The sequence below is a fragment of the Simochromis diagramma genome, unplaced genomic scaffold, assembly GCF_900408965.1.
Source record: "Simochromis diagramma unplaced genomic scaffold, fSimDia1.1 OVJJ01000438.1, whole genome shotgun sequence".
Taxonomy (NCBI): Eukaryota; Metazoa; Chordata; class Actinopteri; order Cichliformes; family Cichlidae; genus Simochromis; species Simochromis diagramma.
Window position 1 is genome coordinate 1,489,700 of NW_024387263.1, and position 25,326 is coordinate 1,515,025.

Genomic DNA, 25,326 nt, shown 5'->3' on the forward strand with positions numbered 1-25,326 from the left:
GAAAGAAGGAAGAGTTCGCAGATACTGAGACACGAGGGGAAATAAGCGTATTTGTTTCACGGCGGCATAAATCAGCGGCCGTTCATCTTTAAAAGTCTCCTCCTGAATTAGACGTTGAAATAATCCCAGACAACTTTCAGCCGTGTGCGCAGCCCTCGGACCTTGAAAGCTGATCCAAATCCTCAGCGCAACTGTGAACGAGCCGCGGCGCCCGGCTGACATCGGCGCTGCTCCCTTTAAACAGATACGCGCTTTGTTTTTTTCCTGGGCCACGAGTCTTATATTACAAAGGCTGGCAGCAGCCTGCGAGGCTTACACATAAATCTCCCCCGACCGTGAGGATACATTTATTCTGCTCTGTAATTGTGAGCTGAAGAGAGCGGCGTGGCTTCTGTGAGACGATGTGAGGAATGGCATAATTTGTCTGTTAATGTACGTGATGATTGCAGGGAGCGAAGGAGGAACGCAGGTCACAGTATGAGAGAGAAAATGGTGCTGCTGACTCGCACAGCAAGTGAAACAGCCCCAATCGCGTTTCTGAGGAGTTTCTACAAAGGCGAGCAGCAACTCCACGGATATGATGCCGAGGGGAGTGACAGCAATCACTGCAGCGATTGTGCATGTGCTCCGGAGTGCGACAGAAACACAGGACACTGGGAAGACGCACAAAAAGACTGAATAAGAGGAGCGCAGACCGACTGCAAACAGAAACACGAGGGATCTGCAGCAGAACAGTGTTGCAGAGGAGAGTCGGGTTATCACTGCATCTCTGCACAGCTGCTGACACCCTCATATCTGCTCTTCGGAAAGAATGGCTGACTTAATATGTAAATAAGGGCCGCAAGTAGGGGTGACGTGGGCTGTGAGAGGCCCCCGGGCCAGGAGTTTGAAACCCCTGTTTAAGATAAAAGAAAAACAAGGGAGCTTCAAGCAAGGAGCTGTAACTGCCCACTGTTCCCTACTGTTCCCTACTGTTCCCTACTGTTCCCTACAGCTCCACATATAGCTTTGCAAAAACTGCATAAAAAGCACTTGCAGCAACAAAAACATAATATTCCAGAAACACACTTTGCCGATCCGATCAGCTGTTTGTAACACTTCCTACGTCCATCAGCGCGAACTATTGCATGTCCGCCATGACCTGCCCGAAACCGGAAGTGACGTCATTTTGCGGAAATGTAGTTTTTTACCATCAGGGCCTTATGAGCCTATACTGGTGTTTTTAAAAGTTATGTTTGAGTTTCTGACTTTCTGTGTCGTTTCTGGGATGCTGAGGACTCATATTGCACTGCTGGAAATAGTTTATTTTGATGCAGATGCTGGTTTTTTTTTTGCAAATTTGCATTATAATATTTATTTTCGTTTTTCCTGCAGTATATAAAAATTGGTGTATTTCAAAAATAAAACTATGAAGACACTCAAAATAAATTTCCTGTGGTGGGAAACTATTTTGTGCAACTTTTTTATATTTACAGTTTTGAGGGATAAGCCTCTTAAATTTCTCTAACTAGAAATATATGTTAAAAAAACAAAAACGATTTTCAGTTTTTTTGTAGTTTATTGCACTTTTTTGCAATTTATGTAATTACTATGCACTTAATGAATACATATTATTAAAATTTAGGCTGTAATGGTTGTATTGATGTATAGCAACTTGAAATGCTCCCAAAAATGGCTCCACAGCATGTAAAAATATAATATAAGCTCCGGCGGACTTGGTTCTATGGTAGGTCTTAAAGGGTTAAACCATAAGAGCAGTTTTTTTGGCTTCCAAAAAGATTTAAAGATGAGGATGCAACAGACCGAAGCGCAGCAGCTGCCATCAGGGTGTGGCACTGATTCTAGGCTGTGTTTGGTGGCACAGCACACGCGCAGCAGAACAATGCAATGTTTTAATGTTTTAGTCGATGAGTGCGTTGACGCAGCGCTGCAATAAGTGAAAGCAGTGAGGTTTGTGTACAGATTCGTGAACGTGCTGCAGTGACGCACTTTACCCGATCACCGTGAAGGTTTCCTGTATTTATCCTTCATATGCATTAAGTACAAACACGTGCTTGCTGTGCACGCATGTTTACACTGCGTAGGACATTTATAAGAGCGAGGAAAACCCAAACACACGGCTAAAGTGGAATGAGCAACCGTTAGATGCCTGAGGCTGTGCTGTTGAAGCCTTGCAGTGAATTCATATTCAGAGCAAACAGAAAAATATAACTAATCTGCACAGCCGCAGAAACACGACGCAATCTTCTTCTTTCCTAATTCACAAAGTTGCACTGTGGGTGTGAGTGACAACAGAGAGAAAACAAACCTCTGCGGAGGGATGATGAAAGACTCAGCTGTGACATTTTTGCTGTCTCTCAGGCCACTTAATGAGAAAAGGCAGGCAGACAGTCAGACTGTATTCAAATGTCACTCTCTGCCAACCGGAGGAGATTTGAATACCATAACAGGATATGCAGATCACCTGCTGCAAGCACAAAGAAGCACCAGACCTCTGACTCTAATACGGCAACGACCCGACCTGCAGTCTGCCTTTAATGACTGAATTTTCATCTGCTTTGTACACAGCACACAGGTGTCAGGTGTTTCTTCACTGTTGTCTCCTCCTTTGTTTAATGAAAGAACAACTTTAGAAAAGAGAGAAAGTTGATTTTTTGTGTATATGTGCACTAAAGGCATTTTTATTTTGCCCCATATTTCATAATTGATAAACTGTCTACTTAAAAACACAGTAATCATTCCTGACACAACGATTTCATTTGAGAATCTTCAGGGTCTCAGTTAGGGACTCACACTCACGTCTTCATTTATTTTAAGGAGACGATGGCGAAGCATGAAGGAAGCAGAATCACTCACAGATGAGCGCTCTTTGTGTTGAGTCTGTTTAAATACAAAGAAACGTGCGCGGCTCTGTGAACCAACGCTGTCGATTGAAACGGCGAGTTTGTACAGTCGCAGTTATCAGCAGCAGGAACGTGCTTGTTTTAGTCACCATGTCTCGTTTTGATCCTCCACCCACCCGCTCTGTTCAGCGGATTTGTTCGCCCACTTTATATAACAGAATTACTGGCTGATTATTGCACAAGATTATCGAATTATTGAACTCGACATGAACTGCAGGAGGAGGTCGGGGTGGACGGAGGGTGAACGAAGCACTCGCCTCTCATGCCACAGCTAAAAGTTCACATCATTTCTGCAGTTTAAGGTCAGGAAATGTGGCCATGATGAGTACGTGGTAAATGGACTGCAGCTGTGCAACGTTACACAATGTGTCTCGTAACGTTTTCTACCTTAGATATTAGAAAGAAATCACCTAACAACTCAGATGAACGCGTCAGGAGCAACTCGGCTTTACAGCACACGATAATCGTTGATAAACATCAACCTAGCAAAATAATAAACCTTATATAAAATCAACCTAATAGGGAAATAAACCTTATGCAGGGTGGATTTAGTCACAGCTCACCTTCCTCAGCTTCACGTTAGCATCGTGACGCTCTGACTGACACGGGCGGCTGTTAGCAGTCAGCTAATTGCAGCCCCCCCACTGTGTGTTGGTTCTTTGTGCACAGTTTTAATGCAGTTATTTGATAAATAACAGCTACAGACAGTCCAAGAACATCTGCCTCCAGTGAATGAAATTCAAACATCACCGAACCAGCAAATCGCAGGTGCAGACATAAACACAGCGGCCAATCGAGTTCCTGCCTTTTATCGGCTTTCTCGCTGCTTAAATTAGCCTCAGAGCAAGCAGCCATCAATATCACACACAGACACAGAACCACAGAGACAGAGAGCGAGGTACGTATGACGCAGATCCAGATATCTGAGTGTGTCGATGTGTGGGGCGACTTTTTGGAGGTTGCGTGGCAGGTCGCCCTATAATCTCCTCTAAGAGTCTCCGACCTTGGCTCAACGAACCGAAGACGCTGCAGCGTTCTCTCATTTTATGACATAAAAATATTTATTCTGCTGACATGTATAAATCATGAAGCCTCTGCTTAGAAGCCTGCTTGAAGGTCACAGAACCAAAATATCACGATTCTATTATCGTCTAATAAATATTTTCTCTTTTTGCTGAATGCCTGCAGGTGCACAAACTTTCATTTCTACAGAAGATTCAAAGTTTATTTGACATTTTAAAGGGAGACATTCTCCCAAATCCACCGAAACCATTCTCTTCAAGGTTTTAAGCCCTTTGAAGACGCTCGAAGAAATATTGAGGGACAGTCATGTCATCATAATCCTTTTCCTCATGTATCCACAGTGAGAGCTTTAGTTTTGGCAGCTGCAGAAATCAGTGGACTTGAGCACCACTATGGACCGGACAAACCCTCGATAGGTCTCTCACCCTCGTGCTGATGAGTCCTCTGTGACCAAAAATCATTTGGGTATTTATTTCACTAAATAACAAACATGCCAGTGATGTCAGGGGCTAACAAGATTGTGGGAGGAGACACAAGTCCAGCTGGGCTTTCGTCAGGAGGAGCATCTACAGCATCTACCCCCCTGTGGCGGCCTGCGCCACAGGGGGGGAAAATAGCAATCAAATGTCAACCTAAAAGTAAGAAATGCTGGTCGAGTGGACAAGGTGGTCCCAGCAAAGATGTGTCGGCTTTGACACCAACTGTCTCCTCTGGTCAGGAGCTCAGGGTAGAAAGAACGAGGCAGCTGATGCACGTGGCTGAAATGAGCCTCACACTTAATAGTCCTGCTGCTTTGCTGTGTCTCAAAGTTTGATTAAGTTCAGGTAACAAAACTGCTCACTTTGGTTTCTTTGGTTGGGTTAAAACATCCAACCATCACTAACCCTCACACTGAAACGCTGACAGCACAGAGGTCCATGATTCACTGTTGAAGCCTCATAACAGAAAGATTCAGCTACATAAACGGTGTCAGCACACCCACACATCAGACGGTGCTCTCTGGTTCTGCCTCGTTTGCTTTATATGAAAATGAAGCCCAGACTTTTTTCACTGTTTGCAGCTGGAGAGTTGCTCTCAACTGCCTCCTTAACTCGAGAGCCACTTCTCTCATGTCTGAGTGCGCGTGGATATCATCTCTCAATTTCCTCTTTTTTACGAGGCCGCTGGCCGCTGGGAAATGTAAAGCGTATTAGAGAGAGGAGAAGAGGAGCACGGGGCAGATTTGAATGGAAAGCAAACAACAAACAACAACAGAGCAGAAGAAGCAGCGTGTGAGCGCGGACTGACACGGCACAGAGCGAGAGACGGCTCGGAGGCGTGACCAAACCTAACGCCTGGCGTCACATGTTTAATACAAACTGAGCTTTTCAGACTAGTAGATCATCCGTCTGATGAAAACCTAAATAAAGCGTACAATACATTTTGAAGCAATTAAAAAAAAAAAGAGATAAATATGGCAAGTACAATAGAACTGTCGTGTTTCTGGCAATGATGTCATATTTCAGGCTTTAAGGGGTTAAAGGTTGGCTGGCAAACATGAAGCTCCCCACTTGGCCTTATCCGGTCGTTAAGTGATGACGTGACGAATCCTACTTGCGGGCCTAAAGTAGTCTGCGTTTAATATGGCTTTTGTGTTGTTAACATGTTTAATGTTTTGTATTTTCTTCTATTTAATCTCAAAAAGCTCCTAAAACAGTCGGTGATCACTGTTGACCTCCCTCAGCTTTTATTACCGCTAATCATTTATTTAAGCCCAGTTTTTAAAACCTTAGGATGTAACTGCAGCCCAGCCCATGCAGCAGTATATGAATGACTAACCTCGTATTGTGGATGGATTATCTCAGTTGTTCTCCTGGCTGAAGTTCGGTCCTTTTACAGCATCCTGCCATGCGATTACATTTGTTCCTGACCACCGAGAACACTCACGTTAACTTTTATCGAGTGGGAAAAAAGTTAGCTTGTTTATATTATGCTAACATAGCTGTGTCGCTAGCGGTCACGTAGCACATCATTATATACCAGCTAGCCCAACTTCAGTAACCCTACAAACGTCACTGCTGTTTAGTTTTCTGTCTTCATTTATGTTGGAAGTGATAACAGAGCTGTACGTTTTAATTTGTTTCCAAAACCCCGCAGTCAGGACATGCTATATTGTATTTAGATAGAAGCTAGCGAGCTAACTCCCTGCTAACTTCTAACTCCGTTAAATGTCATAAATTCCGTTTTCATGGATGCCTGGATGTTAAACTCAACTGTTACACCTGGTAGAGCAGAACGCTGATCATTTTATTAAAGATGAAAGACTAGACAGTTTTTCAACTCTCAGTAATGCCATAGTGATCGTTTGATATGTGGACCTGCAGCGGAGTTTAGACCCAGACACGGCTAGTGACGTCAGACTTAACAACCGGATTATGAAATCACTGGGCAGGTAAAAACGCAGCAGATAGATTTGTGCAACTTGTGCACAGGTTCCACCTGAGAAACATGAATCTGCATTTCAAGAATTTGAAACTGAGGTCAGAGAGATTTTGCATTTTTAGCTAAACCCTGAAAGAAACAGAGACAAAGAGAGAAGCTCCAAAGTAATTGGACCAACATTAGCCACCTCACATGACGATGACAGACCGGCCTGTGCAGAACACGTAGCTGGATCCAAGTCTACTAATCAGCAGTGGAAAGACAGCTAAGCCCCAAGAGCACGGGGTGGGCGGTGATGCAGCGCATCAAAATGCAAAGGCTTTAAAGTTCCTCCAGCTGGCCGACTCCACCTGCCAGTGACTCACCTCCACAGCCCGGCTGTACGATCATCTACAGAGCATTTGACAGTAAAAACGAGGAAATCAGTGCACAAGTCATGAAACAGGAAAGTTTCCTAAAAGCTTTTAGTTCATTTCAGGCCAACAAACAAGAAAAACAAGAATTCTGCTCGTTTCCAGCTTCAGGTTCTGGTTTGTGGATTTTACGAGAGCAGCTTTGAATAATTCAGAGTCCTACATCATCATCATCATCTGTCTGAAACAAATCACGCCTGCTCCTCCTCCTTCAAGCTGAACCTCCTGATTGGCTGCCCCAGTAAACACGATGTTACAGGTGGGTGGGGCTTGTGAGACTGAGATGACGTTATAAAGATATGCTCATTCCTTGACAGCACACAGATTAAAAAAGACGGGAAAAAAATCACATGTGCACACGTGTATATTGATCTGATTATTTATTCTTTTGATCTTCATTATCTCAGTGTATATAGTAAGATGGTAAAACGTTTTTGATTGTTCTTCTTCTTTGAAAGCTACATATTCACCTTATAAGAGAAAGTAATCAGTTACCATTCGTGTCACTGTTTGATGAACACTTATTTTATAATAATACACGGCAGTGATGCCTTGAGATCAGCTACTAAAGATTTTGTGAGGATTTGATTGATCTAAAAGTCGGTGCTGTGCTTTTGGAAACCGAATTTCCCAGAGGAACCCACCCAAGGGATTAATAAAGTTTTATCTTATCTTATCTTATCTTAAAACAAATTATTCCTAAAAGCTATCCCAGTTTATACAGGAAGTTTTATTAATGTGATTAATGTGTGTAGGAGCAGCAGAGGAACAGACCTGCAGTATGAGCATTTTAGTAAGTGGACGTCTTGAGGTGACCAGTGGATGCTGTATTCAAGCTATACTGAGTTTAAAAAGCTAATTCTTTCACGCTGTATCTTAGCAAGCTGTTTATGCTTAGGCAGTATGGTTTCTTAATTAACACTCACACTCCTTTAAAGCCGGTCTGCGCGGGCACACTCCGTTTTGCATAACTATTTTTAAATCCCTGTAGAACCGGAACCACGTAAGTTAGTGCAATAATCTTTTTTGTGAAACCGGAGGAGTTGTACTTACATCTTATGCCATCAGCTTGTCCTCGGTCACGGTTTCCTTCCACATAAAGCTTTGCAAATATTGCATAAAAAGCGCTTGCAGGAACAAAAACATAATATTCCAGAAACACGCTTTGCCGATCCGATCAGCTGTTCATAACACTTCCCACATTGAAAAAGACGTCAGTGCGAACTATCGCATGTCCGCCATTACCTGCCCGAAACCGGAAGTGACGTCATTTTCGCGGAAAATGTAGTTTTTTATTTGTAGGCCTTAAAAGCCTATACTACGGCGCCCCGCAGGAGACATGGGAGAAAAAAAAAATTAAGACGGACTTCTGCGGGATCTCGCAAAAGTTTTAGCCGCATTCTTCGGAGGCCGCCAGCTCGAAGCCGACCGGGAGGTTGAGGCACGATGTGCCGGGAAAGCGGTGTTCCTCCCAGCTGTAGTAGGTCTCGACCTCCCGTTAGCTTCGCGATGGTGGGTGTCAGATCTCCGAAAACGTCGGAGCACTTTTGCAAATATGTGATGTCTTGTAAACCGAGCAGGTATCTGACGTTTACACAACTACATTCACGCCTCAAAATATCTTAAAAGTGTATTTTGTGACCCAGAAAGAGTAATATTACAACTAAGTAGCTGCCGCCATTGTTGGAATTCAACTTTTGCGAGATCCCGAGTTAGTTTTGCGAGATCTCACAAAAGTCTGTCTTAATTTATTTTCTCCCATGTCCCCTGCGGGGCTCCGTACTATACTGGTGTTTTTATAAGTCATGTTTGACTTTATGCTTTTCTGAATAGTTGCTGGGATGTTTAGAACTCATATTGCACTGTTGGAAATAGTTTATTTTGATGCACATGCTGTTTTCTCTGCAAATTTGCATCATAGGATTGTTTTTCGTTTTTCCTGCAGTATATAAAAATTGGTGTATCTCAAAAATAAAACTATGAAGACACTCAAAATAAATGTCCTGTTGTTGTAAATTATTTTTTGGAAATTTTTTGTATTTAAAGTTTTGAGGGATAAACCTCTTAAATTTCTCCAAGTAGAAATATATGTAAAAAACCCAAAAACGATTTTCAATTTTTTTGTAGTTTATTGCACTTTTTTGCAATTTATGTAGCTACTATGGACTTAATGCATACATATTATTAAAGTATGGGCTATAACAGTTGTATCGATGTATAGCAACTTGAAATGCTCCCAAAAATGGCACTACAGCATGTAAAAATATAAAGTAAGCTCTGGCCTTGGTTCTATGGCAGGACTTAAAGGGTTAAAGTAATTTAATCCTTAGAAATGAGTGGCAGACCAACATCCAAAGACAGTCGCTGACGTGAAGGAGGAGAGCCGCGGAGGCAGGGAGCACGGGCTCCCTGGGGCTAACAGGCAGGATGTAATGGACTCTTTATTGAATTAGATGCTCCGCAAAACCAGAGCAGTCATTATTATCCAGCTGAGATCCTGACACAACCACCAATAACAGGATCCATTAACCCCATTGGCTCCACGCCCATTAATCACAATTAAAATCTTTATGTAATTTCTCTTGCAGTTTTATGCTCACTTGTCGTTTGTAGCCAGAGTTTGGGTCGCGCTGGCTCTGAAGGCTGTTCGTGCATTTGCTTCATTGCAGCTACTTTTATGATTTTTCATGACTTACTGAGTAAAAAGATGCATTCAAGAGCAGCCGATACCAAAGGCCTCGAGGAGGTAATATTACAGTGACTCCAGACGGGGTGGACAAAGGCGTTTCTGAATGAACAAATGACTTGAGCTCAGTGACGTCAAACACTCCAACCCAGCAAAGGCGCATTGAAAACTGATTTGATACGGGTATGTAAACTGCATGTACAAATAATCCCTGTGAGGCTTCAAACTGTTCCTAGAGTATTTAAAAGTAGAATGGGAGGCAGAGCCTTCAGTTTTCAGGCCCCTCTTCTGTGGAACCAGCTTCCAGTTTGGATTCAGGAGACAGACACTATCTCTACTTTCAAGATTAGGTCAAGGTCGAATTTATTTATATAGCACAGACGATGCTGCACAAAGTGCTTAACAATATAAAAATGCCACTAAAAAGAAACAATGTAAAACAATAATAACAATATAAAACAATGATAGGACAATAAAAGAACTAAAGCAATAACTAAGACTATTAAAATGTTTGGGTCATAGTGTGTTAAAAGCCAGGGCATAAAAATGTGTCTTTAGTAATGATTTAAATCGATCAAGTGTTTGTGCAGATCTAATATTATGGGGGAGACTATTCCAAAGTCTGGGACCTTCCACAGAGAAGGATCTATCACCACGAGATGTGAGACTAGTCCGTGGGATGGACAGCATTAGTTTTGAGCTAGACCTCGTGGTTTTTCCTGGAGCATAAACAGGAAGGAGCTCAGACAGGTAAGAAGAGCTCGGGCATTAAGCGACTTAAAAACAAAAAGTAAAAGTTTAAATTGGATCCTGTAGGAGACAGGAAGCCAGTGTAGAGAAGCTAAAACTGGGGTTATATGCTCTCTCCGTTTGGTACCAGTTAGCAGGCGAGCAGCTGCATTTTGGACCATCTGAAGATGATGGATGGAGGCCTGGTTGAGACCAAAATACAATGAATTGCAGTAGTCTAATCTGCAAGTAAGGAAAAGGTGAATAACACGTTCAAATACATTCTCCGGGAGGTATGGCTTTACCTTAGCCAGCTGTCTTAACTGAACGAAGCAGGACCGAACTACTGCACTCACCTGCTTATTCAATTTAAAAGAACCATCAAGGTAGACACCGAGGTTTTTGACACATACTGTAAAACATTACAGTAGGAGGAAAAGTGGCCCAGAGTGCTGACAACTTCAGTTTTATCTTCATTGAGCTTTAGAAAATTTAACAACATCCACTGGCTTCAAACTTTCCTTTTTGCTAAAGCATATAGTTAGGGCTGGACCAGGTGACCCTGAATCCTCCCTTAGTTATGCTGCAATAGCTGTAGGCTGCTGGGGGATTCCCATGATGCACTGGGTGTTTCTTCTTCACTAACTATGTATTAACAGACCTCTCTGCACTGAATCATATCTGTTATTAACCTCTGTCTCTCTTCCACAGCATGTCTTTATCCTGTCTTCCTTCTCTCTCCCAACCAATCACAGCAGATGGCCCCGCCCCTCCCTGAGCCTGGTTCTGTCGGAGGTTTCTTCCTGTTCAAAGGGAGTTTTTCCTTCCCACTGTCGCCAAAGTGCTTGCTCATAGGGGGTCAAATGATTGTTGGGTTTTCTCTGTATGTATTATTGTAGGGTCTGCCTTACAGTATAAAGCGCCCTGAGGCGACTCCTGTTGTGATTTGGCGCTGTGTAAATAAAATTCAAGTTAGTTGAATTTAAACACTCAAAGCTGCTCCAGTGAAGCGCAAGATTAAACATAAGGATCTGAAACGAGGCTGCACTCAGAAATGTTCCTGCACACCAAGAGAGATGAGCCAGGGCACAGTTGCTTGTGCAGCAGGTTGCAGGAGAAAATAGAATAATATGAAGCAACCTTGTACAAAAAGATGTGAGGTTCACTCAACTTCTTTCTCCAGTTTAGCACATGCTAAATATGTACACGTGCACATTACTGCTGTTAGTGTTACTGCTGATGGTAGCCACAGAACAGCGCAGCGATAACTTCCATCCATCTGCACTTAGTTCAGATCGTTGGTTGGGCTGGAATCTATCCCAGCTATCACAGGGCCAATTAAATGAATTATATATCATCATTTCTTTGAAAAAGCATATCCCATTTATGCAGCACAGGGCAGTCTTTGTGTCACTGACTCCTGGAGTTTCAGACATACAAGGTGAAGAAAGAAAACAGGCGCTGGAAAGATCTCCTTCATCCTAATCAGAATCAGAGACTTCTTGCACCACTTTAATATGAAGGCTGGACTTCTGTGTTGTGGTGTGAGGACAACAGCATTCTGCACTTCCTTCTTCTAAGAGATGAATGGATGGATGAACAGACACAACACGACATGAAAAAGCAGAATAAACATGTTCTTAATGCTGTCTGTGTGTCGTGTGCTTGATTGTCCCAGCAGCTGTTCCACACGGCCTCATTGCTCGTTTCTCATATTTGTTGAACCGTCATCGGTCGTCGTGGAGGGGAAGCTTTACAGGCCAACTGACAGCCAGTAAAAGTTACAACCACAGGCAGTGCAGAGATGGCAGCTCAACGGGGAGCGAATAAAAATATCTCCACGGCATCAGCACATTCCTTACAGCGGGCCGAGAACACTCAGGACGTGACTCATGGTGACGATTTGGAGGAACAACACAACCGCTGGCAGGACTGGAGATTAGATGTGGACTGATTTGTCTCAGCGGGACTTCCTCTGGCGACTGAGCGGTTCCACTTGATGTAGTAGGAATGTAGCAGCGCACTCGATAGCACCTCCGCCACGGAGCCAGTCTGTTAAAACTGCGATTACCTCACTGGGTGTGTGAGTGCATACGTGCTGTATCTTTGTGTGTTTGGATTTGGCCACCCTCAGAGTCGTGCTCCAACCGCTCTCTCTCCTCTACCTCTGCTCTGTTTCTCGTCAGAGAGAGAGCGGTGTGTGTGCGGCTACTCGTCGGGGAAACTGCTTGCACATCAGCTCCTCTCCGTCCACTCGCTTTGACTCAACATCACCGTCCTGCTCTTTTTCTGACCGGGACATTTCTTTCCTTCAACCGCACAGTTTGGTCAGAGTCCCGCCAGAAGCATAACACGTGCACAGAAGGACAGTAAAACCACAAAGATACACGATTTGTATCCATACTAGGGCTGCCACAAACGATTATTTTGATAGTCGACTAGTCAGCGATTATTTTTGCTGACTACAGCTTTAAGTGTTTCAGGTCTGTGCTAACTAAAAATAAAGACAAGATGATAGTTTATTAAATTTTAATGAAATCTGCAGATTGTTTCGGTGAAGTTTAATAAACTCCTTGCTATCTAAAATATAACAGGACACCGGAGTAAATTCTCCAGCATCTCACACTTCTGATAATCAGCTGTCTGCTTGATGTTTATTCAGCTGTGTAAAAACTATAACTTTAATCTCAGCCAAACCGATTTACTCAGGAACAAATAAAAGACTAAAAAAAGTCAAACAATAACATTGTTAAGTTATCTAAGTGACTTATATATCATATTTAACCTGAGTAGCGAAAGACGGCGGTGGGTTTGAAAACGATCTGCCGGGAGTCCGGTGTTCTCACGGCTCTAGTTAGCCTTGCCCCCGGCTAGCTATCGAGCTAGTGGGTAACAGACGTCTCCGAAAACATCGGAGCGCTTTTGAAAATATGTGGTGTCTTGATAAACTGAGCAGATATTTGAGGTTTACACAGCTACATTCTCGCCTGAAAACATGTTAAACGTTTATTTTGTGACCCAGAAAGAATAATAAGAGTAACATTAAAACTAACTAGCTGCCGCCATTGTTGGAAACTGAGCTGGGCCGCGCTATGAATTCTGGGACACTGCTTCTTCTTCTTCGGTGTTTAACGGCAGCTGGCATCCTTGTACATGCAGTGCTGCCATCTTCTGTTTCAGTCCTGTTATTACACTCTTAAATCCTGCTACTTATTCCTGCGTCTTTTGTGATCTTACAAAGCTTCAAACGACGCGTCGACTATTAAATCAGTCGTCGATGATTTTGATAGTCGACGTAATCGTGACTAGTCGAATAATCGTGGCAGCCCTAATCCATACTGTACAAGATATTTGACATGAGGCCTCATCTGATCATGAAACAATCATCGATGTGTCCATAGACTGCACAAGTGTCCAGATCTATTGTTGAGGAGCTCCACTCCTGGACGTGTGCAGCCTGCAGTGGCTGTTGTGGCCGCCTCTGATGAATACGTCAACCCAGAACATCCCATTCAATAAGTGGCATACTGGGACTAAATGCTGGCCAAGGAGCTGTGTGGATATGCTCCTGATTGAGAAAAGCCTGTTCTCCTCTGGCAGAGTGGAGGCAGGCATTGTTCTGCTGAAACAGCCGCGGGGCGACGTGCTGCTGCAAGAACGGCACAAGTAGCACCTCACCCAGGTGCCGCCGTCCACTCTAATTTCCACCAAAACAATGCAATGACATGGACACGCAAGCCTCAAGCAACAATGTGGAAATGTCTGTATAATTATTAACCAAACCAAACCTTCATGTTACAATTATTAATGAGTTATTACTATTAGTACATCTCCAAAAGTTGATCCAGTTCATCTGGTCGTAGTGTTTTGTGTTGTTGTGGTTGTTGATCAATGGTCATGAGAATTTCCGTCCTGATGAACAGAATCAGCTTTTGGAGATATACTTACCTGGATGACTGGATGCATCAAGACGATACTATTAGTACAATTTGAGAGTCGTGCAAATTACATGTTTTACCTGCAAGAAACCAAAATGGGAGAAACCCAAGAAAACGCAGCGTTAGCAGGTTTGTGCTCCGAGTCCTTTCTTACTATGACCAGATCTCAGCTTTAGCCGCCGTTCTCGTGCTCTTTGTTCCAAAGCGTTACTGCTGTATTCAACATTTGAAAAGCCGTCCTGAAGATGAATGCTGGGCAAACATTACAGGAGTCTCTAGAAAACATCAAACATCCACTGCAATCAAGTCTTTACGTAACACAGCTGAAAGAACCAACATGGCCACATTAATCATTTAACCTTAAACCTTCAGAAGCTCAGCGTACGAGCTGCCTCCTCGGGTTACCAGCGAGCGACACTTGATGTAAACGGTTGTGCACAGGTGAGTTACGCCAATTCAAGCAACAGAGCGAGACTCAGTTGTGCCTTAAATGAAAATAAAATAATATTGTATTAACCTGAGAGATTGTACAGTAGGCTGTGGGTAATATTTTTACTCCTCAAAGTCTCCAGTGTATTCGCACAAACAAAGAAGAAGCACATTACCGTACAAATCCCGTCTTTTAAAACCAATATCTGACAGTAAACCTCTGGGAGCCAAAATGTCTGGAAGAAAAATCCATCCAACTTTTTGAGGCATTTGAATAACAAACTGTCAGCCGCTCAGTACGAGTGGAAAAATGACGGCAATGTCACACCGAGCATTCATCTGGGAGCTGTGAATATCTGTGTGAGCCAACCAGCAGCCGTGTCGTGCCAGTAGAACCAGTACGATTCAGCCTCTGGAGACTGTGCATTTAAAATCCCATAAAAATTCATCCAGTAGTTACACTGGATGAGACATTCAACCTCCACAAAGACAGACTCCAGCTGCACTGCCACACCTACAACTACAGGAAACATCCAGTTCAGGTTTATTAATATAACCTCAATTCACAACAACAGTCACCACAAGGTGTTTTATACAGAAAGGCAAAGACTGGGACACCAGCAGCGCTTACTCAGGAGAGAGAATAAAGTTAGAATAAAGTTTCCTAGAGAACAGGTTAAAATGTGTTTCCATGCTGAAGAATGGCTACATTTACACGTTTATAAAAGCTGAAGCAAAGAAAATGTTTCCATACAAATTAGGGCTGCTCAATGAATCGAATTTTAATCTAAATTACGATCTGGGCTTTCAACGATCATTAAAAATGACTGAGCCGATTATTAGCCCCTCCCTCGTGCTTTACTCTCGCGCTGCTCCGTGTGGCAAATCGAGCGCACCTCTCTGCGTTTCGAACACGCCTCACAACAATTAAGAGGACCCGAGGGAAGCTCGGAAAGCTAAGCAGAAGTTATTTGGAGAGGAGAGTGACTGCCGTTGGTTGAAAAGAGGTAAAACGACTTCAGTGGTGTGGAAACATTATGGGTTCGAGTCAGACGTGGATCAAGTAGACACAGTGTGTAAACTTTGCTACGGTGTCGTAGCTGCACCACAGAGCAACACTGCAAATGTATTCAATCATTTATTTCAATCAAAAGTTTCTACTTTCAGTGTTTCATTTTATTTTTGCTCAGGCAGCAACTTTTTGATGCAATTGTGCCTTGTGTGGCTACACAGCTCGCCTTGATGTTTGGTTATTTGTATGCATAAATATTATGCAGTATTTTGAAGTTCACTAAACATAGATGTTTACATATTTCATATATTTTTTATATTGCAAACATTTGCACTGTTATCAGTATTTGCACACTATTTTATATTATTTTTTGACAATCTTTAAAGTCATTATTCAACAAATTGTTATTGTTAAATAAATATCGTCAAATAATCGAGATCTCAATTTCAGTGAAAATAATCGTGATTATCATTTTTGCCATAATTGAGCCCTAATACAAATTTAAACCATCGGTGCAACAACGAGTGCCGCCTGTCAACTAAGAAAAGTGTCTCTAAAGCTGGGGTCCCAAACTCGCGGCCCGGGGACAGTACCAGCGGTGGCCCCGGAGACCCCTGCAGTAAAACGTGGACGTAGCTCCCAGCGCTAAAACGTAAAGCTGCATTCTTTCTAATGGCCAGCAGGAGGCGACTCAACTGTCTGGCCTCTGGTTTGGTCTGAGAAAAGAGCTTCACGCTCGCTCATTAGACACCTTCCTGATCAGCTCAGAGACTTGATCGCTCATTTCAAGTCTTACTGAGCACAACATCAAGTTCCTTTTGGTGGCAGAGCAGGTCAGCTACTTATCAGAAGGTCGGTGGTTCGATCCCAGGCTGCCTCCGGGCTGCGTGCCAGATATCCTTGGGCAAGAGACTAACCCGATGTTTGCTGGTGGTGGTCAGAGGGCCCGGTGGCACCAGTGTCAGTGCGCCCCAGGGTGGCTGTGGTTACAATGTAGCTGCCATCACCAGTGTGTGAATGTGTGTATGAATGGGTGGATGACTGGATGTAAAGCGCTTTGGGGTCCTTAAGGACCAAGTAAAGCGCTACACAGACCATTTACCATTTTCATTTTGTGAATTTGACCCCTGCTGGAGAGAAAAGGGGCTAAAACAAGGTGGTCACTGGTCCCTCGGTGTCACACCAAACATCAAAGCACCAAAAAAGGCCTAACCGCCAGCTCTCGTGGCTACATCTATCCTTTATACACAGCACGTTTGCCACACATCCACTGCAGCGCTGAACTTGTGGACATCACTTTCAGAGGTGATGTAAGAACACAATTACCCGACAGAGCGAGTCTGACTGCACTCATTTGCTCCAGTGTGAGAATAGAACAGGTAATAGCACAGATAATGCCCACTCGCTACGCACCAGGCAGCCTCACGCTCTGTCCAGGCAGCAGCCTCGCCCGACCACACTGAGCATTTCCAGCAGTGAGAATGTGACTGATGTGGACCATTTCCTGTTGTGTTTCATGTGAGGAGGGAACATTGAAGAAACTATTCCAACCTGGGTTTTCCAAAACTGCTCAGAGGATATAAAAATAACTCAGTTTGAAGCTCAAACCGTTAAAAAAGCTCAAATGTAATGGAAGCGTGATATTTCTACTGATTTCACGTGTTAATGCTGCAGCTCTGTCACTGTTCATGACGTCGACATCGCTCCAGCAGCACCAAAGCCGATGTGTGTGTCGTCATTTATTTCATCGTTGTATCATTTATTTAGATTTCAAAGGAACAAAGACACAAGACAATCTGACACACACACACACACACACACACACACACACACACACACACACACACACACACACACGGTCTGTAGCAAAGTCAGAAGGAATCGAGCTCCTACTGTGTAACTAAACTTTTCCAGTTTAGCCAAGCCTCAAGCATCTGCAGGATTTTCAGATTTTTCTGGATGGATGGTGTTTCCACTCAGTACGTTTTCCTTTTTTAGCCACAAAATCAAAAATGCATAAAACAAGTGGATGGAAGTTCACCTGGAGGATCTGAGAGAAACAAACAAACACACACACACACACACGCACAGGTCACACAGTGGCAAAGTCAGCAGGAAACGAGCTCATATTGCACAACTGATCCTTCACTTGACCCAGCGACCTTGACCTTCACGCCTCCTCACTGACGCTCCAGGTGATGTCTGAAAATTAAAGCCATGGAGCGAATGGACCGGACGAATAAAATGTCAGAAATATGTTTAACACAGCAGCCGGGGGAAAAGAGAGTCTCATTTACCATGCATGGGTTATCAAATGCAAAGCTGGAAGTGAAAGTCACACGCTGCACTGGCCTCTCAAAGGCTAATCCCACCCCGCATGTCCCCAGTACGAACTCCAGCTTTAAGTGTACAGAAGTTTAAGTGGAGCAAAGACTTATTATTTCATTTATTGGACTTTTTGGGGTAATTGGAAATCTGTCCAACTTCTAAAAGTGTTTAATCCAAGTCTAATTCAATCCATTCACATCAGTTTATAATAAATAAGTACGTCTGTGAAAGATCACCAGTGGTGAATGTCAAATCTGGCAACGTTTTGGCATTAAAAATAAAACCAGGATGGAAATCTGAAGGATTTCTGAGGCTGTGAAAGCACCGATGACCCAAATCCATCTGATTTCTGCTTCCACGTTTTCTTTATATGCAGACACACAGGCCTTTTTAAGAGTTTGTATTTTACACACTAATTGGCATCTTGGCAGAGAGGACGAATGAGAGCAGGAGAGAAAACAAGCAGTCACGTTGATTTAAGCCAAAGATGGAGAGAGGGGCGGGGAGGCAACGAGCAGAGAGAGATGAAGAGAGATAAAAGTGGCAGAGGGACAGAGAGCGAGGACCGTCAACTCAAAAACGGCAGTGGCACTGATAAAAGCAGAGGGATGGATGGTGGGGAACGAAGAGGAGAGAAGAACAAAGAAGGTGGAGATAGACGAGGAGGAGGAGTCAGACAGACCCAGAAAATGTGGCTCAGGAAAGAAAAGGAAACGGAGACGAGGCCCAGATGATTCCTGATGTTGTTACAGCTCAGTTAGAAATCACCTCCACCCGTGTGTGGGAGCACATCCACCGAGTCCATGTGGGGCTGACATGTTAAACACATGCTGAATCGGAGCACCTTTAAGTAAAACAAGCTCACCGATTGGACGGTTTTAGTGACATAATCAGCGTCAGAAGTCCAGGACCAGTGTTGATATATTCCATTCTTTACGTGGTTATCTGCTACAAAATGAACCTCCAGGAGTGAAGGATGAAACCAGAAACTGCAGTTCCTCTAACGTCCACTCGAGGCTCCAGCCCTGAGTCAGTCTCCAGATAGACTCAAATTAAAACGTGTATCAGCTTTGCTGATAATTAACCCATAATGCTGAGATTTTTCCTCTTGCTTGCACAGAACCACTTTGGTCCAGTTCTCCGATCAGCACCAGGTTCATCTGTTAGATTTGTGAGCAGCTCGGTGAAATGATCCGAGTGTGTTTTACATTAAACTGTTCAGGTGTGCAAACGGCCACGTTACGCCGTGTGTAAACTGACAGATGTTATTTACATGACTGGCCAAAGGGCAGTGAGACCAGAAGACAGATTCGGCTCCACGCAGCGTTTCCTTCATGTTCAGCAGGGTGGCTGCTGCAGGCGCTGAAAACCGAAGTGACACGCAATTCACTCAGTTTGAAGAATTTCCTGCAAAAATGTGTCCACGGAGAAACTTTTAAAGGATTATTTGTATTTGTGGAGGTAATGATAATCAATCACAGCGGCGCATAAAGTTTATGAAGGTGTAATTCACTACAGATGACAGAAAAACTGCAAAAGTTCAGATATGGATGACATGTTTGGAGGATATAATAATAATGATGTCATCAAATATGCTCACATGACCAAATCACACATTACTCCAAGTCTGCTGCAGGCAAAACAGGAGGAGCATTAAATCTGATGTGTGTACGCAAAAGTTAAATTTACCACATTGTAAAAAAATAATACTACAATATACTTCAACTAGCAAAAGTAAAAATGCTGCTTCTTCAGTGGCTGAATGCATAATGTCTAATGTTGCAGTTCTAACAGAATTTAAACGCACTCTTCACATTCATCTCATGTATGTAAAACACTCCAGTTTATTTGTACACTTCTGCAGAGTGACTAATAAAGCTGTCAGAAAAATATAGCGCAGCAAAAAGTTCAATAATTCAGCTCGACGTGAAGTTCAGACGTAGAAGAAACAACCGGAACTACTTTATTGGAATCAGCCTGAGTACGTTTAAAATACAAACTATGATGACTCGAGAAACAAACAGATGAGAGATGATGAAAGAGTTCAATACAGGAATTATTCAGAGTAATGCTTGTGATTAATCATCTTAGTCACTAAAACAGGGAAAATAATGTGAACCACAAGCAGTGAACATGCATTTATTAGCTGACTCGGCTGCTGGAAGAAGAAGCAAAACTCTGTTTGGAGCTCGTAATATTGATTCCTGTTGGAAACCACACAAAACAAAAAGAGCTGTTTTTAATGTGACGTACCTGCTCCACTACAAACTACTGGGAATGAATGCTGCTATGTTAGAGCCTAGTGTAGAATATAAACATGTCACCATACTGTGCTTAGTTCAGTAATGGAAGGCAAGAGACCACCAACCCATTTTTAACAGCAGGAGATTCAATTCAACTTTATTTATACAGCTCCAAATCACAACAACAGTCGCCTCAAGGCGCTATCAATGCTAGCCAGCAGCTAGCTAACAACACATTTGTGTTTTGATTTTGTTTTTTTAAAACTGGGCATTTGACATGTGCCATCATATACCTGTTAGAGAGTCAACATGTTCACGTAGCATCAACAAGCGCACGACTTCATGAGCTCAGGTATGGCTTCACTGCTGAAATTCACCGACTTCACTTATTAAATACAAAGTGAATATAATGCTCATGTGTCTCGCCTCTCCACAGACTAATTACTAATTCAGTTTCAATTTGATTTAATTACTTTTTACAAATCAAAACAACAGTCACTCCAAGGCGCTTTATATTAGCAGGTAACGACTCTACAATAATACAGAGAAAACACCAACAATCACATGACCCCCTATGAGCTAGCACTTGGCGACAGTGGGGAGGAAAAACTGCCTTTTAACAGGAAGAAACCTCCTGCAAACCTTACTGCACTGGCTCAGTAAGGGACGGCGATCTGACATGAACAGCTGAGGCTGAGGGGAGGGACAAAAGACGCGCTGTGCAAGAGAGCCAGAAGCAGACAACAACTGCTCTAACGAATTTACTGACTTCGTCAAGAAACAGGATTTAATCTGCAAATATCTGAGCAGCAAAACCGCTGCCATGTTTCTGATCCAACTGCCATCATCAGACTTACAGGAGTTTCTAGATTCTTCCTCAGTATTCTTCATGTACACTGCCTCGCTCTGCGTAGCCTCAAACATGCTTCATCTCTTTTTATACAGTAAAATAAAACCGATAAATTTTAACACAACAGCTGAAGCACAGAAAGATTTCACTCACCGACCTGCTGCTCAGATCTGTGGGCGTGGCATTCCTGGAAGACCTGTGGGAACAGAAAAAGATACTCTGATTACCATCTGCTCAAACGAGACCAGATTTAAAGTCAGTACAAACACACTGACCAGCTAGCAGCTAGTTAGCTTAGCTTAGCACTAGCATAGGAAACGAGGGAGGCCAGCTAGCCTCTGAAGCTCACTGACAGCTTTTCTTTTAGTGGATTTCTGATGTGTTTCCACTTTCTCTTTAAGAAAATGGTTGCTTTGCTGCATCCATGTTCAAAATCCACTAAAGCTTGTTGGAAAACATTTGTGCTACGAGAGAAATTTACAGATGATGAAGAGAGATGTAGACTTCAGTTTGACCTCATTTTACTTTTTTTTAAGTTTCTGGCATGAAGTTAAAAAAAGAATGAATAAAGAAAATGTTACATCTTATTTAAAGGGAATAAAAACAGCTGCTGCACGTCTCAGATTGTTAAACTCTTCCTGCTGAGCTGTTTTTCTACAGACACCCACACAACAGACACCGAGCCCACAGACGTCCACATCCAGCTTCATTTATGCAGTTTATTAACAAATTAGTTTGTGAGGCCAGTGAGCCACAGCTGTGGAAACACACACACACACACACACACACACATTTTTGTACTGTAAATATAATATTTTTCATATTTTTTGACCTGAAGGAAAAACGTTTGGAGAGAAAGAGAGAAATATAAATAAATGACAGATTAGAATAAACTTGAACTAACAGGTCTCACCACTAAAACCATTTATTCTGACTGTTGCTTCATTAGTAATGAAAGAAAAGCTCTTTGTGAAACTGCACTGTTACAAAACTACACCTCTGAACTGCATGCCAGGAAATGCTTTATATTTGTCTATAATGCTCATTTTGCATCATTTCTGGTGGACGTTTACTGTGGGCGGGGCTCAGACAGCTCCGCCCACCCAGCTTAAAAGGTGTTTTCACTCAATAAAAATGTACTGAGCCACTGACATCACATCATTTACCTTGAACCAAAGTAAACAAAGTAAAATGCGAGTTAGGAGCAAACGGCCTGTTTGTTAACTGAAGGTAAGAACGGACAGAAGAAAGGTCTAACTAAGCAAAAATACTTATTTTATTATTATTAATACTTATTATAATTATATCATTATAGAAATTAACAATAAAAGTAATTAGTGAAAGTAAAAACTACCATAAGCACCCAGAGATAGCAGAACCTTAAAAACGCCTTCATGTCCCTGAGTCAGTTTACAGTTGGAAGCTTTTTGCATATTTGTGTTTTGGGTGCCGGCCTGAACACAAACTGATCTTTATACATGCTGTTTTTTATTATTGTGCTAACCTCATTAGTTGTACCCATCCCGACCTCAGAGACCCTCGGACAGCTCCAAAAACAGTGTTCAGCGTACCACGGCTTACACTTCGTTCGGTTATTTTTGAGACACAGTAACGATGCACCAGCATCTATTTCTGTCATAACCGCCGGTGTTCTGTTTTGGTGAAATATTCTGCACCTCATGTCTTTGAATCTATGACCGAGAAACCGAGTGAGAGGCTTGAATACATCATTACCAGGCAGCATCATGGCAGACTCGCTGCAGGCCTTTAGCTGAGTTCTAAAGGGCAGGATATTGGAAACTGTGTCAAACCACATGCGAGTCGAGACCTTTATGTAAAGTTAAATTCATTAAGAACGTCTGAACAGGTCCTAACAGGGCTGAGTCCTTGTGACAGACAGCACTGAACTGTAAGAATGTGTCCGATATACGGACATCCAGTCCTCAGAGGGTCGGAAGAAAAAGGTACAAAGATCAGGAGGAACAAAATCCCCGAGGAAATGTCAAAGGGACGATTCATGAGCGGAAGAATCGTTAGACCCACCGGTCACTCTGCTACAAACATGAACACACACACACACACACACACACACACACACACACACACACACACACACACCGACATCGTCCTGTGCAGCAAACTCAAAGCGTGCACTGTTAATAAGGAGGAATGTCACCTCTGGAGTACCATGGGCACAGATATTCTATTTCATTAATTGCTTGTACAGTCATAGCGCTAGACGCACTCCTTTAGACCAGAACAAATCAGACTGTTTTGACAATACATTTATTTTGTTACTTATAAGAAACCAAAAACCCTGAAAAGCTGAACTCCAGGCAGCTGAGTGTATCTGAGACGTGAGGCAGTCTCACTAATGTTTTGCATGCACAGCTACCATCACTCTGAAGCCTGCAGTCACACAAATGTAAAAACTAGAGTAGATTTGGATTTCTAAACTTTGTTCCAGCTGCCAGCTGAAGCTCTCAGGTTTGATTTGTTCCTCTCTGTTAAGTGTTGGAGTTATGAAGCATCTCAAAGCCTCTGCATCACCGGTTCGCTGCTTTCTATCGCTCGTCATTGACACTCAGTCACTGTAATTACAAACTTTCCTTCACGTTCCCATTTTACTGTCACACAGACCGTGTTCACACTCAGTCCTTATAGACCGGAGAGATGATTTTAAAGCACAAACGCTTCCAGTGCTCTTATTTTGTCCAGTGAAAGAACAAATCAAAACCTGCAATTTCCAAACCTCTGGTCAGGCGTGCACTCAGAATAAAGTCAATCACAACTTTTAGCCATTATCAACTCGAGGTTCTCCTCCACAAAGCAACAGCTGCTAACGAATGCAGACAGATTGCTTCTGAGCCCAAAGCAAAGCCCAAGAGCTCTTCATGCCGTGACATTCACACAAACTCCAGGGAGGAACAACTCGAACGGAATTTATGTTTGTGTGTGTGTGTGTGTGTGTGTGTGTGTGTGTGTGTGTGTGTGTGTGTGTGTGTGTGTGTGTGTGAGTGAGTGTGTGTGTGTGAGTGGTGTGTGTGGTGTGAGAGCGATAGAGATTGTGTGTGTGTGTTAGTGTGTGTATGGTGTGTGAGTGTGTGGTTTGTGTTATTAGTGTGGTGAGTGATTGTGTGTGTGAGAGTGTGTGAGTGTGTGTGTGTGAGTGTGTGAATTTGTGTGTGTGAGTGTGTGTGTGTGTGTGAGTGTGAGCTGTAAAGGCGGTCTAAGGCGGGGTGCGTGTCTGATGTCAGAGAGGACACTCAGCTGTTTAACACTGTGACAACTGCAGGGGGAGAGATGACCAGACTAAAAGACGACAGAGGCTGAAGGAACAAAGTATCCTGGAATCCCAGGACTCTGCTGTATGGCTGCTATGGGCATGGTCCACCGCTCATTGTGTGTGTGTGTGTGTCTGTGTGTGTGTGTGTGTGTGTGTGTTGTGTGTGTGTGTGTGTCTGTGTGTGTGTGTGTGTTCTTTTTAAGCCCTCTATGCCCTTTTTCAGACTCGTGCTGGTGTAGCTGCGCGTGCCGGCGTGAGCGCGTCGACGTGTGCCCTCTGCCCTTTTCCAGATGTCGGCTGTTAAACGTGTGCGCGTCTCCCTTCAGAGCTATAATGAGGTCCAGGGGGACGGCAGCCCTCCTGTCCATCTCTCCGACCAACATCGCACACATTGTGAGGATCCTGACCCGTACCACACACACACACACTCACACACACACACGCTGATTCTACACGTCTATATTTCAGTGTCAAAAATCAGGCCCCATTAGAGGAGAATGGAGGGAGTCTAATTAGGCAGCGAGTTCTCAAAAGCTCGGTGTTCACGTTCCTGTAACACGAAAGCAAAGACTGGACAGAGAGAGGCACTCACTGGGTTTTTGGGCGACTTCACGCTGACTGTTCTCCGGTAAAAACCACCACCCTCCAAGTTTCTTTCACAAATTGTACATTTGCTCGTTTTGTTTCCTTTTACCACAGAAACAAACTCACCACCACCCACTTGTGTCAAAGAACACACACCCTTCATCCTGAACCCAGCAGGAGGGCCTTTCATGAATACAGGTTATTAGAGTCAGCTATATTAAGCTAAAACCAAGTGTGAAAAAACGCTTTCCTGAAAAATATTAGAGGAAAAAGTAACAATAAAATGAAATTTTCTCATGTTTATTTCAATTTTTGTCAGTTTAATCTGAGACATGGAGGCACTAAAACCCGGCCCTGGTCCCTATCAGGAGCTCACAGTGACTTCTTAAGTCACATTTACCAATTTTACAGCTTCACAGACCAAATATGAAGCTCCCCGCCGAGCCTGGTTCTACTGGAGGTTTCTTCCTGTTAAAAGGA

General features: G+C 43.2%; 1 protein-coding gene across 3 annotated transcripts in view; it reads right to left on the reverse strand.

Moving 5' to 3' along the window:
* LOC120715359 (poly(rC)-binding protein 4-like) overlaps positions 1–23,067 on the reverse strand; it is a 109,467-nt gene extending 86,400 nt beyond the window's left edge. For 2 of the 3 annotated variants that reach the window (XM_040002299.1, XM_040002297.1), the window contains exon 1: positions 21,129–23,067. The gene's annotated coding sequence lies outside the window, so the exon portion shown is untranslated. The remainder of the gene's footprint in view (positions 1–21,128) is intronic. The other variant, XM_040002298.1, reaches the window with a different exon arrangement.
* Between the last annotated feature and the right edge of the window lie 2,259 nt (positions 23,068–25,326).